A 12,111-nucleotide genomic window follows, 5' to 3' on the forward strand; every position below is an offset into this window, starting at 1 on the left:
GTCCTTATGAAGTTGAATCTAAAGTTAGTGACTTAGATTATGTTATTAAAACGCCTGGTCGTCGAAAACAAAACCAGTTATGTCATATTAACATGTTAAAGCCATATATTGAGAGAGAAACTTCAAACATTAGTAGACCTGTTGCTAATTTATCTGTGATGCAGGACGGAGGGGCTGACAAGGACAGCTGTCTAGTCGTTCGGATGGGACGAAAAACCGAGGTCCCGTGTACACATTGGCGTGCACGTTAAAGATCCCTTGACAGTTGGAATTCGATATAAGAGTAGGCCGTAGTGCCGCTGTCCGGGCAAAATTTCCCTCATAGCACACTGTATGGCGTATGCCCGTCTTCATTAGCCCAGTTCGGAGCAAAACAGTAGGACGTTAAACCCCATTTCATTTCATTTCATTTCATTTGCTAATTTATCTGCTGTTTTGTCGAATGATGAACAAGAAGTTATAGAACCTATACAATGTGATATTAAATTAAAGAATTCTGTTATACTTTCAAATTTAGATACTAAACTTAATCATTTAAGTGATGTTGAAAAAGATGAGTTAAAATCTTTAATACATAAATACATACATTTATTTCCTGATGTTCCAAGTAAAACGGAGGCTATATATCATGATGTTGACGTGGATGGGGCTGTACCTGTTAAACAACACCCATACCGTTTAAATCCTCTTAAATTGGAACATTTGAGAAATGAAGTTAAGTATATGTTGGAAAATGACATTATTGAACCCAGTTACAGTGACTGGAGTTCACCATGCATATTAGTTCCAAAGCCTGATAAGTCATATCGTTTTTGTACAGACTTTAGAAAAGTTAATTCTGTTTCAATAACTGATTCATTTCCTATCCCTAGAATAGATGATTGTATTGATAAAATTGGTGATGCACAATTTGTTAGTAGATTCGATCTTTTAAAGGGATATTGGCAGGTTCCATTAACGGAAAGGGCTAAAAGGGTATCAGCTTTTGTAACACCAGATGGTCTTTTTCAGTATAAAGTAATGCCGTTTGGTATGAAAAACGCACCAGCTACCTTTCAAAGATTAGTTAACGGAATTATTGCCGATTTACAAAATTGTGAGGGGTATATTGACGACATTATTACTTATAGTGATACATGGGAACAGCACAAGAATCAGTCAGATGCTTTATTTAAGAAATTATCTGATGCTACATTAACTGTAAATCTCATGAAAAGTGAATTTTGTCATGCTACTGTAGAATATTTAGGCCATATTGTAGGTCAAGGACAAGTAAAACCTATTAAAGCAAAAGTTGAAGCTATTGTAAATTTTACTCAGCCGAATAATAAGAAAGAAATGATGAGATTTTTAGGTATGGCTGGTTATTATCGGAAGTTTTGTCCAAATTTTTCAGTTATTGCTAATCCCATGACAGATTTATTAAAAAAAGATGCTAAATTTATTTGGTCTAATCAATGTGCGAAAGCGTTTGATAAACTTAAAGCCATACTAATCACCTCTCCAATTCTTATCATACCAGATTTTACTAAACAGTTTAAACTTTCGGTAGATGCAAGTGATACAGGTGCAGGTTCAGTTTTGTCTCAGAATGATGTAAATGACATTGAACATCCTATATGTTATTTTTCAAAGAAATTTAATAGATATCAAAAGAATTACTCTACCATTGAAAAAGAATGCTTGGCATTAATACTGTCTCTGCAACACTTTGATTTCTATTTGGGAACAACTTTATATCCTGTAATTGTATGTACAGATCACAACCCACTTACTTTTATTCATAAAATGAAAAATAAGAACCAGAGGTTGCTCAGATGGAGTTTAATGTTACAAGAATACAACATTGTTATTAAACATATAAAAGGTAGAGATAATGTTATACCTGATACCTTATCTAGAGTAAATTACGTGTTACATTTAAAGTTTACATTACATTTAAACTTTTTTAAAGGGGGGAGGTGTCATGTATTACATGATATTGTTATGTGTGTATAATTGTCTCTATGATTATAATGAATAATCAGTTCATTGTTGTTACTAAAGTTGTGGTGTGATTCGTGATGCTGGGGTTGCGGCAGAGGCATGGCAACCAGCGGCATGGTGGAGATTTGTTGTGAAGTTTCGTGTGTAAATTCTTTCATTGCATAGTTAGATATAAGTTATTGTATTATTTTATACCGTGTGAATGTTCGGTAATATGTCTAAATCATCGTTGATAACTCGTATCAAGTTCGTTTCATGATTATAGTAAGTAATTCGCGATAGAGTAGAAGATTCCAGCATCAACGCAGATTCCAGAATAGTTCGACCCACGTGACATCGGAATGTGTGTTGACAAACATGTGTGTTAGGAACTGATTCTTTAATATACTATTCAAAAAAAGTAGGGGATATTTGATTTTGGGGGCATAATACTAAAATATGCAAATGACTACGAAAAAAGTCACTATAGAACCTAACAGAAAAAACATTTCCAGTTACATGTGACGCCCAAACGCACCAATAGCTACCGCATGGAATGCAGGTGATGCTTGGGATCATCATGGGGGTCCAACCCAAGATTTGCACGACTCTGACTTTGAATGTTACAGTCATTGTGGCATTGAATTCCAGGGTGGAAACATCAGTTTAATTGTTTTAGTGACCAGAAAACAAATTTTGATATGCGTCGGCTTACCAAAAATGAAAGGTTACGTGCTCTTGCATGCTACAGATCGGCACAACACAGGCGGTTGTGGCGCGGACGATGAATGTTTCTCAGTCTGTCATAAGCAGGCTATGGTCCAGATACCGTGATACACAACCTGTACAGGACAGACCACGCTCAGGTCGACCAAGGGCGACAACTCAAGCCCAGGATCGATTTATCCGTACCTTGGCCTTGAGAAATCGTGTCATCACAGCAAATCAGGTAAGCGCTCGTCTTCAAACAGACACTGGTGTGAGAGTGAGTGGCCAGACGATTCGGAATCGACTGCATAGGGGTCACCTTTCGCGCCCGACGTCCTCGCGTGATCCCTTGTTTGAGAGATCATCACATTCAGGCAAGACGTCGTTGGTGTAGGGATCGTCAACACTGGGATAATCGACGCTGGAGCAATGTGATGTTTTCAGATGAGTCAAGGTTCACTGTTGATTTTTTGGACAGACGTAGGAGGGTGTGGCGTCGTCGAAACGAGCGCTTCCAAGACGTTAACGTCATCAGACATGATCGATTTGGGGGTGGTTCTGTTATGGTGTGGGGAGGCATCACTGTTGCTGGAAGAACGGCTTTACATGTTGTTGCAGGGCGTGTTACAGGCCAGTACTACCGGGACAACATCTTGGCAGTCCATGTTGTGCCGTTCGCACGACGTCATGGCCGCCGTTTCATCTTCCAGGATGACAACGCAAGATGTCACAGGGCCAGGATCGTTACAGGTTACCTCCAACAACAGAACATCACCACATTACCTTGGCCAGCACTGAGTCCCGACCTCTCCCCCATCGAGCATGTCTGGGACATGCTTGGACAGAGGTTACGTCAACGTCAACAACGTCCTGCCAATGTCCAAGAACTTGCTGCTGCGTTGCAACAGGAATGGGACAAGCTGGACCAAAATGACCTTAGACGTCTCATTAGGAGTATGCCACGTCGGATCAATGCTTGTTTGGCAAACAGAGGAGGATTTACCCGTTACTGACTTGGTTGTGATGCTGTGGTAACTTTGCTGTTTGACCCCGGGTATCATTTTACCCTTATAATGGTCAGTCTGTGCCTTACTTAGTCTAACGATCATTTGGAATAAATCGATGAATGTGAACTTCATTTCATTTTGTCATTTGTTTCTTCGTCAGTTTCATTAGGTGACTTTAATAACACTTAAAAATCACGGTATCTGGACCATAGCCTGCTTATGACAGACTGAGAAACATTCATCGTCCGCGCCACAACCGCCTGTGTTGTGCCGATTTGTAGCATGCCAAGGGCACGTAACCTTTCATTTTGGGTAAGCCGACGCATATCAAAATTTGTTTTCTGGTCACTAAAACAATTAAACTGATGTTTCCACCCTGGAATTCAATGCCACAATGACTGTAACATTCAAAGTCAGAGTCGTGCAAATCTTGGGTTGGACCCCCATGATGATCCCAAGCATCACCTGCATTCCATGCGGTAGCTATTGGAGCGTTTGGGCGTCACATGTAACTGGAAATGTTTCTTCTGTTAGGTTCTATAGTGACATTTTTCGTAGTCATTTGCATATTTTAGTATTATGCCCCCAAAATCAAATATCCCCTACTTTTTTTGAATAGTATATATAAATTGGCATGTACAAGAATTGGGGTGCACGTAAAAGAATTGGCGTGCGCGTAAAAGAACCCTCGGCAGTAGGGCAAAATTTCCCCTTAGCACACTGTATGGCGTATCATTATCCCAGTCGGATCAGAGCAGTAGGACGTTAAATCCCATTTCCTTTCATTCCAAATTTGCACGATTAGCCATCTAAGGGCTAAAATACGAATCAGAACCATATAAAAGTGATGACCTATCTGTTCGACGCTTTTCATTTTCAGTACTATTGGAGGGGTTGTGTAATTCTAACTCGTTCTTCTTTTTATTTCAGATGATGAATTCGAATAAAACGTTAAAGTCAGATCCTGGTGTGGCAGAATTCGACCTGAGTTCGTATGCCAACAGTTCTCATGAGCGCGGATTTATCAATAGTGCTAAAGTTGGAATCTCAATCTGTGTGTGGAACATTGCTGTTAATCTTCTCTTAATCTTCTTCATTCTATGTTTTCGTAGAACTCGGAGACAATTTGTCATGATTCAGATTACTAACATTGCCGTGATAGATCTCTTAACAAGTGCATTGGTGAATACACTGACTATTTATTATGAATTTGAACAGTGGAAGCTAGGACAAACGATGTGCGAAGCCTGGTTAATCCTGGATGTGATGTTACCTTTTGCAGCCTTTCTGGGAATCATGTTGCTTTATTTTGACAGATTGATATTCGCCATGAGGCCATCATTCTATTACAGATTATTTAATCAACTACCACATCGCTGCATCTATCTGGCAATTCCTTGGGTTTTGAGTTCTATTATTATAGTTCCAATATGGTTATTTTGTGAAGTAAACACCATTAGGCTACATTTTATGTGCATTTACGCTTTAACGGAAAGCGCCATGGTGGCTTCGTGGGTTATCGCCCTGTTTTTGCCTTGTATGGGATTAATTATGTTAACTGTTTTAGTGCTAGTAACCGTTGTTAATCAAATGCCGACCAATCTCAACGAATTCAGCAGCGTAACCTTCGAAGAGCATCGCCTTAGCCAGCGTGCTCAGAGAGAGCGACATTACAGCATTGTTCTTGCTTTGTGCATTGTAAGTTTTTGTGCCCTTGTGATGCAGTTACCATCTGGTACCATCATCTTGCCGAAAAATTTGAGCTGGCTGAGATCGGCAACACCCGGTGTGCGACCAATCATTTGGTTCTTGTTTACAGAGATAAAATTCTCGTGCTGTTGCTGTGTACACGCAGAATCAGATTCTACGGCACCAGAAGCAGTGCCAATGACGTCATACACTCATCAAGAGGCGTTAACGTCTGTTAGTAATGCTAACGGAAGTACCATTGTTACATGACTGGATGAAAACGATCATGAAGATACTAAAAAAAATGGTGCTGATAAATTTATTTCATTGACGTTAGTTTAGAATACAAAACTTATAAAATGTGTATCCAAGGCAGTTAGTTTTATGGTTGTCCTGACCGAAAAGTTTGCGAAAATGTTCACGTTCAAAGACAGGGAAACTGATAAAATCAGACGTCCCACTAACCTTTATACTAGAAGTCATATTGAGACAATCATACCGTTATATACTACAAGCACATGCGCTGTGCTCGGAGAGAATATCTGCGGGACAGTGTCATTTCCCCCTGGTCGTCTTCGAATTCAACTTTCTAAGTTTATGTTACGTGCATGTGTATTGGTGAATTGCAGTGGATAGGCAATTCGTTGGTGACTGTTAAAGGGGGTACGAGATACTTAGTTGTAGTTCTTTGCATCGTACTATGAAATGACAAATGAAAATCGAATAATAATTTTTAATTAACGTTTTGTGAGAAATATTCTCACTTAGTTCAGTGGTTCCCAACCTTATCTTGGTTGCGACCCCATTCCAGAAACCAGCATCTGATCGCGACCCCTCGAAGAACAAATTCACCTTTTACTATGAAACATCACCATTGTTTACTTTTATTATCGTTTCACTTTTGACAACTTATTGTTTACATTTTTCCACTTTTATAAAAATTGAGGAAAGACGATTAGCAATGTTGCAAGAGGTATATAGATCAGAGAGGCATATGCTTTTCATGAAAATCATGACATTTTTTTAAAAAGGTTTCAGAGAAGTCCGTCACGACCCCACGAAAAGTGCTGTCGCGACCTAAAGGTTGGGAACCCACGACTTAGTGCAAATGTGGTAGCAAACTTTGATGCAATTTTCTCTTTTTTTTTTTGGTACTTTTAAAATTCTGGGAACCACTTTACGCCAACAGTAAGAATTTTAATGCTGCATTCAAGGCTTGAGATTTGCGGCTAGAGATATAATTTGGAGAAACCAAAAGTATTTTATCTGATCATGTGGGTCAAAGGCCCTATATACATTTATAAAGGCCCTATATACATTTAGGTGTTTCGTAGAATTTGTAATTAATGTTGTTTTTAATTGTTTCAATGTGTCTTTTCAACTTGTCACTGTGTGTTTAAATGAAATAAATAACAGGAACAATTGTTGTTTTTCCTTGTTACTTGTTTCAAAAACTTCATTATCAATTTTACGTTGCTATTTTCTATTTTCTTTCTCTCTCGAATTGCCGATTATTGTTTTAAGAATACAGAGAGGCGTTGAGTCAACTGGCGGGGTTTCGATTCCCCGGATGTACGTGACAAGGTGTAGGGTCGCCTGTCCAACCTCGTGGGTTTTCTCCGGGTCCTCTGGTTTCCTCCCACTGCTAAAGACCCCTACGCGCAAGCAAATTATTGAAATAAAAAAAAAAACATATGTTAGTCCGAAATGACCTAGTTTGTGTCGAGTGGACGTTAAACCCCATTTCTCTTTCTATCTCATAGCCCGAAACCTTTGGATAAACTTGGCAACTTGTTGGTTGATGACCAGTACAGAGAGTCATAACTATTGGACAATATTTATGTTATTTATTTAAAAATAAATTGAGGGATGACGTGCGATTTGTCACGCGGATTTCTTCGCTGACATAATTTTAGTTACTGGTACATATTTATAGAAAAACTAAATGCACTTCGTTCTTTTACCAGTCAAGCGGTGTGTCATGAACAACTACTCATCGATCTTTCTAACTTTTAGACGTCATACTCATACGCTTTCGCTAATAGATGTTATTACTACCCAACGATCTTCCTATCTTTAGAAAATAATTCGGTGAAAGATCTAGGATTCAGTTTTAATTTTAGCACCACGACCCAAGAAATACTGAAGTCCTATGTTCCATAGAGTTGGGGTCACTCTACTATGTTTAAATTCATTCTTTATTTTATCTAAAAATCAATATTAAGTTAAGACAGGAAGCTTAGTGTCTGTGGATCTAAACCAAGACTATACCATGCAAGGAACCGAAAGCTTTTAGATCCGAGAATTTAATTAATATTTCCAATGCCCTGGTATCCTTGAGCAATAGCATAAATAACGTTCCCGAGACATCCGTAAATCAGACAAGTTTGAACGCCACGGTTATGATATATTTAAAAAAATAATCTTAACTGTATGTGATAAAATAGTGAACTTGTTCAATGTTTGATATCTAAGTATTGCTATTATTATATATGTTGTTAATCTGTTGTAATATATATTTTGTACATTCTTATATAGAGAATCTCCTACGAATCTTTTTTGATATAGAAAAAGACGAGTAGGTGATTTTATTTATCCCCCAATCCTTTGTTACATGCACAAATAAATAAATATAATTCTTTGCTATAGATTTAACTTTTACTGAACATGATTGCATTACGGCGTAGTGATGCATCATTTTTTGACAGCAAATCAACCAGTGTTTCCACCAAAAATGAACTGTTCTTTGAAAATAAAAAAAGTAGTTTGTTTTTAACAGATTATGAAATTTATCACACAAGCGATATCTACTGTAGAATGTATTATTGGGTGATAAATTTTATTATCTATGTGCATCTTATACTAATATTTTTTAAAAACTATTCACCTCAGAACCGAGGAGTGTTTAAAAAGTCAGGACGTCGTGGACCAGCAGGTGGTTGTAGCAAGACATGAAAGCTATATAAAGAAACAAATTATAATGATAAACTACTCTACATTTACGGGATCACTCAATTGACACATTCTATTTGTCTAATGATACACGCGTGTAACTTATGTGATGTGTACAGAAATTGTGCCATTAATTTCGGTGGTTTTATAACCAATTTGTCTTCTACACTGACTTGTTCTGTACTGACCCGTCATTTATTACCAAATTGACAGAAAGGTTTAAATGGTCTCGGTATATGAGTTTTGCTTTTGCATAGGATGACTCGGCAAACCTCAGTAGATTCCAGTACCAAACATCTAGCCTCGGCTGTATGACGAAGTCCGCCATTGGAACTACTTTCAAGTTCCCGGATTACCAACGGCGTTGCCCATGACGACGCCTTTGAAGAATGTTTTATCATACAAATATTTCAAAGTCTGCAGCTATTTTTCTTTCAGGTTTATCCGATTTTCTTCAAACAAGGACAACTTTGCACTGAAAATTCTACACACTTCTTTTTAAAAGCGGCAAGTTTCCCTAATAAGTAAACCGGTGCTGCATCGCAATTGTATAGGCGTAGGTACATATCACTTACCGTCATACAGCCAAGGCTAGATGTAGAGTAACGGAATCTGCCGAGGTTTGCCGAGTGAGCATAGGATAATACTTGAAATAAAATTAATCTGACATGGCTAATTAAGCAGTGCACGTACGAAATTTTAAGTATTTTATTTTTTATAGATTTGTCATGTGTGTGAGACTGTACCAACCTTTTGTATAATTGTACGTGCCTAAATTATATAAATGGATTTTAAACCATTTTGGAGATTGTGTGATTTTATTCCGTGGAACTGGTAATACGAATCAAAAATAAAAGATAGTCCTTAACCACAAGATAGGGAACGATCTAGTCAGATTTAATACCAGGATTTAAACCCGTCAATTGTTCGAGGAAAATCTCATTATCGTAGTCACTATTTGCCTTGAGTCGAATTACAGTAACCGGCAAGGTGGCAAGGAACTTACATATCATGATATTCTGGATTTGAATCCAGCTTTTGAGTGACAGGATCAATAGACCGTTAAATCGAAACTGCCACAAGGACACAGCTCGCGACAGGATGATTTATCAATAACCTATCTGACAAAAGCGATTATACCAGTTGTATTGTACAACTTTTACAGCAATAATCGAATATTTCCGACCCGGCATTATGTCATCCCGTCTTTGCATAAATTTTGTTTAATGAAGGATGACATGTAAGAAAGTTAATCTATGAAAACTCGTAAGTTTACAAAGAATTAAAACATAGTTCAAATTGATATATTGCCCAGTCGGAGCAGAAAAGTAGGTGTCACACTATCTTAGTGATAACAGAGATCAGTTTGGTAAATATATGATTTATTTACACCAGGTATATAAAACAGCTACAGTTACATACATACAACAATACAGGAACTTAAACTAATATACAGGAACACCTATATTAAATCCACCATTCTGCCCCTCTGCCAAGGCAGCGGCTGAACTCGGGTGAGTCCATACGCCGGTCTCTCCGTCTCCGCTCGTCTCTAATCGTCTTTAGTTGTCTGCCTGACTGTCAGCAAACTCCTGCTAATAGCGTACGACAATTAGGGAAAATGGTTAAGAGTGATCATCATATTATACTATTAAAAAAAAGTAGGGGATATTTGATTTTTAAGTGTTATTAAAGTCACCTAATGAAACTGACGAAGAAACAAATGACAAAATGAAATGAAGTTCACATTCATCGATTTATTCCAAATGATCGTTAGACTAAGTAAGGCACAGACTGGCCATTATAAGGGTAAAATGATACCCGGGGTCAAACAGCAAAGTTACCACAGCATCACAACCAAGTCAGTAACGGGTAAATCCTCCTCTGTTTGCCAAACAAGCATTGATCCGACGTGGCATACTCCTAATGAGAAGTCTAAGGTCATTTTGGTCCAGATTGTCCCATTCCTGTTGCAACGCAGCAGCAAGTTCTTGGACATTGGCAGGACGTTGTTGACGTTGACGTAACCTCTGTCCAAGCATGTCCCAGACATGCTCGATGGGGGAGAGGTCGGGACTCAGTGCTGGCCAAGGTAATGTGGTGATGTTCTGTTGTTGGAGGTAACCTGTAACGATCCTGGCCCTGTGACATCTTGCGTTGTCATCCTGGAAGATGAAACGGCGGCCATGACGTCGTGCGAAGGGCACAACATGGACTGCCAAGATGTTGTCCCGGTAGTACTGGCCTGTAACACGCCCTGCAACAACATGTAAAGCCGTTCTTCCAGCAACAGTGATGCCTCCCCACACCATAACAGAACCACCCCCAAATCGATCATGTCTGATGACGTTAACGTCTTGGAAGCGCTCGTTTCGACGACGCCACACCCTCCTACGTCTGTCCAAAAAATCAACAGTGAACCTTGACTCATCTGAAAACATCACATTGCTCCAGCGTCGATTATCTTAGTGTTGACGATCCCTACACCAACGACGTCTTGCCTGAATGTGATGATCTCTCAAACAAGGGATCACGCGAGGACGTCGGGCGCGAAGGTGACCCCTATGCAGTCGATTCCGAATCGTCTGGCCACTCACTCTCACACCAGTGTCTGTTTGAAGACGAGCGCTGATCTGATTTGCTGTGATGACACGATTTCTCAAGGCCAAGGTACGGATAAATCGATCCTGGGCTTGAGTTGTCGCCCTTGGTCGACCTGAGCGTGGTCTGTCCTGTACAGATTGTGTATCACGGTATCTGGACCATAGCCTGCTTATGACAGACTGAGAAACATTCATCGTCCGCGCCACAACCGCCTGTGTTGTGCCGATCTGTAGCATGCCAAGGGCACGTAACCTTTCATTTTGGGTAAGCCGACGCATATCAAAATTTGTTTTCTGGTCACTAAAACAATTAAACTGATGTTTCCACCCTGGAATTCAATGCCACAATGACTGTAACATTCAAAGTCAGAGTCGTGCAAATCTTGGGTTGGACCCCCATGATGATCCCAAGCATCACCTGCATTCCATGCGGTAGCTATTGGTGCGTTTGGGCGTCACATGTAACTGGAAATGTTTCTTCTGTTAGGTTCTATAGTGACTTTTTTCGTAGTCATTTGCATATTTTAGTATTATGCCCCCAACATCAAATATTCCCTACTTTTTTTGAATAGTATATTAGGCGGACCTCCACTGACGCTCAGTTACACTAAGGTACCGCTCTTGTTTCTGACCAGCTCCACCTATTGTTGGGAAATTTAAGGAAAATGTGCACATTGTGTTTAATTTTAATCCACACAAATTTAATGCGCAACACGCACAATTCTGTTTTCTGGCAAGTTAGCATAAATACCCGATATGTGTTATTTCTGAGCACGCGTAATGATACAAGATATAATTTGTGGTTTATAGAGCTAATTGCTTATGACGCAAAAAATCTTAACATAATTATCAAACCGCATAAAACCATCTCCAAATTCTTGCCTATCTGCACTCACCATTTCAGTCTGTAATTCCGGAAAGGCAAAACATTACCCGAAAGAACATAATTTTCGGGGTCCTTTATTATTAAAGTATTTCCGCTCTACTCTGTAAATGTAGTGTTTGGGCCTTAAAAGTATTTAAAAATTATTTAGTATCTAGTGTTAAAATAGTTTGAGCCACGTACGACTCAAAACCATTAATTAACAAATTAACGACGGTGGGGTAACTGTCATTTTATAAACACCGGTATGTGTCGGTGCTGTTATAGCCACACTTCAATTATTCAGCAATGCAGAATACGCGGA

The sequence above is a fragment of the Patella vulgata genome, chromosome 4, assembly GCF_932274485.2.
Source record: "Patella vulgata chromosome 4, xgPatVulg1.2, whole genome shotgun sequence".
Lineage (NCBI taxonomy): Eukaryota > Metazoa > Mollusca > Gastropoda > Patellidae > Patella > Patella vulgata.